At 37.8% G+C, this 3,138-nt stretch overlaps 1 pseudogene; it reads right to left on the bottom strand.

The window, feature by feature from the left end:
* LOC102861472 overlaps positions 1–1,975 on the bottom strand; it is a 2,258-nt pseudogene extending 283 nt beyond the window's left edge.
* Between the last annotated feature and the right edge of the window lie 1,163 nt (positions 1,976–3,138).

Raw genomic sequence — 3,138 nt, 5'->3', positions numbered from 1 at the left:
TTAAACTTTGTTCTTTTACTGCTGAAGTTCATATTTAATGAAAATGATGACTCTACATCAATGTCTTCCTTTTCTGAATCATGTTTAATCATATTTACGTCCAGTAAAGATTTGATGGTTTTTGTCAGTTCCTTTTCATTCATCTGGGTGCTGTCCTGAAGCTCTTTATAGCTGACAGTCTCACTATTGTTAAAGGCAAGAAGAACTGCCATTTGGTATGTTGTGACCATAGCAAGATATGGTTTTCCCAAATAGTTCATTTTCACTTCACCTGTACAGAGGTAATGTAACCATGTAAGTTTCCTTCCACTGAAATGTTGGCTATAAAATAATTCAAACATCTGTACACTTTTTTCCAACTCCTGGGGAATTGCAAACGTAGATGAAGGAGCCTGAGTTAGAGGCTTTGCACCAGCCTGTAGAACATATATTTGAAAACTGATTCCCAAATCTATAACTGTGTCTTGGTTTCTAATAAAATTATTGAACTTATTGTTCAAATCAGCACTGACACTCATATCTGTATACATCCGATGCAGCTTGCTGGTAAACTCATAGCCACAGGCTTGCTTTAATTTATTGATCATGGCTTCTTCAGAATCCATAGACATAGATAACCCGTGAATGAAGCGTTTCACCAGCATTCTTGCGTAGAACTTTCGAAAAACATCCTTATCATCAATATATTTTAAAACAGTAATGATGCTGGTGAGTTTGTCTTCCACTTCATTTTCAGTCATCCCTTTTGCGGATTTCTTTAACAAGTTGTCACAGTACTTTGCAAGCAGTTCAGGTGCTTTACAAACAGATTTGGGTTCTCTGTAATTTACTACAGATGTAAGGGCCTTATCCAGTGCACTCATAAAGTGCTGGTCACCATTCAAAACAGTGTTGATAAGTTGAACAAATTTACCATGTACTTCTAAAACTGAATCCACAAATAGAGTTGGCATATTTTCCTGAGTACGATTACTTGTTGCTCTAAGGCCCTCATCCTGGATATGATTTTGCAGTTCCTGAATCATATGAGGTAAACCTGTGTATGCAGTGCGAAGTAAGACATACATATTTGCCATGTCATTTTTTTCTCTTGTCGAATGATATTATGACATTCTGCATGTAAGAACTGTAAATGATCTGCTACCATTCGTTGCTGACATTCATGAATCACTTTTGTATAAGAATTTGCATTGAAGTATTTTCGACATTGAATTTCTTCATCTTTTAATCTACCTAAAACCTTTTCCATATACTGTGAGCAGTTTGATTCTTGTAATAAGTTTGAAGCTTCTTGTTTGTAATACTCTCTTGTTTCAATCAGAAATGGAGACTCAAAGATTTCCTGATAAAACTTTAAGGGGAATTTCTTCTTATACTGTTCAACATGAACAAAGGAGTTAATAACCCCATGGATTACTTTCTGGTTTGGGTTTTCACCACCACGATCATTTTTTATTTCTTGGAGCAACATTAGAATAAGGATGGACTGAAGAGGTTCAACCATCAGTTTCCTCCACATATCCAATGCTAACTCTCCTATTTCCGTAAGTGGTTCATTCATATCTACACCACCATAGCCATATTGAAGGTCAGCTTCTGTCAGTTTATTCGTCTTCTTAATAAACTGAGTGTTGAGATACCTATATAAGCAATCCATATAGTCTGCACCCTTGCTATATTCTTCCCAATACCTATGATACATAACGAGTACTTGTTCTTCGGACTCCAGGACTCTCTTATGCAAAAGCCGTACGTGATTTTCCAAAAAAATTTTAGTTCCTGTGTAAAGTCTTTCTCCAAGGGGTTCAGGGTAAGCCACACACAAAGCATAGATATCTGAAAAGATATCATTCCATGTGGCTCTTTCAACGTATTCCAACATGACAACAGCTTTGATTGTTGTTAAAAGTTTGTTCCATGTTTCATCAAAATCTACTACTCTTGGTTTCAAGGACATTGTGCAAGCTTAGTGTTGAAATCTTCTGCAGATGCAGGACGAGGGAGGAAGGGAGAAGGGGAAGGGGGAGAGGCCGAGGGCGTGAAGGACGAAGCCCCAGTCGAAGGCGGTGGGTGGCGGCTGTCAGCTCTGGAGTGGTGGTGTTTTAATAGGTGCTGTTGGGAGATTTTCAACTTCTTTAATAACTATAAGTTCTTTATGTTATCTATTCTTCCTGAAGGGAGCTTAGTGGTGGCCTAGTGGAAAGTCATTGTGCTGCCAGTGCAGAAGCAGGTGGTTCTTATCTACTGGTTGGTTCATTACAGAAAAATGGACATTCTCCTCCTGTGTGATTTATAGTCCCTGAAAACCCACTCGTGGGTCATCAGTTGTGAGTCTCTTCTGACTTGACAGCACATATTAACAACATTTTTCCTAACGAAATTTTATTTGTGACTTAACGAATTTTTCCACTTGCTTTAAGTTGTCAGATATCTTAGTATAGAGCTGTTCTTAATTTTCTTTTCTTATTTTTCCTCCTTTTCATTCTTGATAGTAACTTGCATTCTTTCTCATGTTTTCCTAATATAAGTCTGACCAGAGTCTTAAATTTTTTTATCTTTAAAAAAGTCAATTTCTCTTTCATTTGTACATTTCTGTCTCTAACGTTGTTGCTGTTGATTGCCATCGAGTCGAGCACGACTCACAGCAACTCTATGAACAAAAGACCTAATGCTTTTTCAAAACCATTGTTATTTCTCCAAGGTCATAGAGTTTCCAGAGGCATGTGATTTAGGAAGTGGATGCCACTCCTCCTTCCAAACCTGTTTGATAACTGCAAGTTCCACCAAACACTGTCCACTATGGGAAACCATAATGGTATTTGATACCCCAATGGCACAAGGTTCAGAATCATAGCAAACCCAGGTTAATTCATACAGCACATTGACAAAGAGTGATGTGCAACGTGGAAGAGTGTTCCTGCAGATATAACAGCAGTAGTCTCATTCAGCAGTGGTTAAGTGTTGTCGAGTTAAATACTATGCAGAGTAAGCTTTACACAAAAAGACCTGAACCCTGTTCTATAACTAACATCATTTCTGTACATTTATGAAGTTTAAGGAGTTTGTAGAGTTTCCAGAGGCATCTAGTGTAGGAAGTGGTTGTCACTCCTGTTCCCCAGATCGCCAATATTATTATTT

This window comes from Elephantulus edwardii, unplaced genomic scaffold (genome assembly GCF_000299155.1).
Source record: "Elephantulus edwardii isolate Elephantulus edwardi_28Jun2011 unplaced genomic scaffold, EleEdw1.0 scaffold00084, whole genome shotgun sequence".
Taxonomy (NCBI): domain Eukaryota; kingdom Metazoa; phylum Chordata; class Mammalia; order Macroscelidea; family Macroscelididae; genus Elephantulus; species Elephantulus edwardii.
The sequence above is the reverse complement of the archived record's forward strand: the minus strand, read 5'-3'. Positions and strand labels throughout refer to the sequence as shown.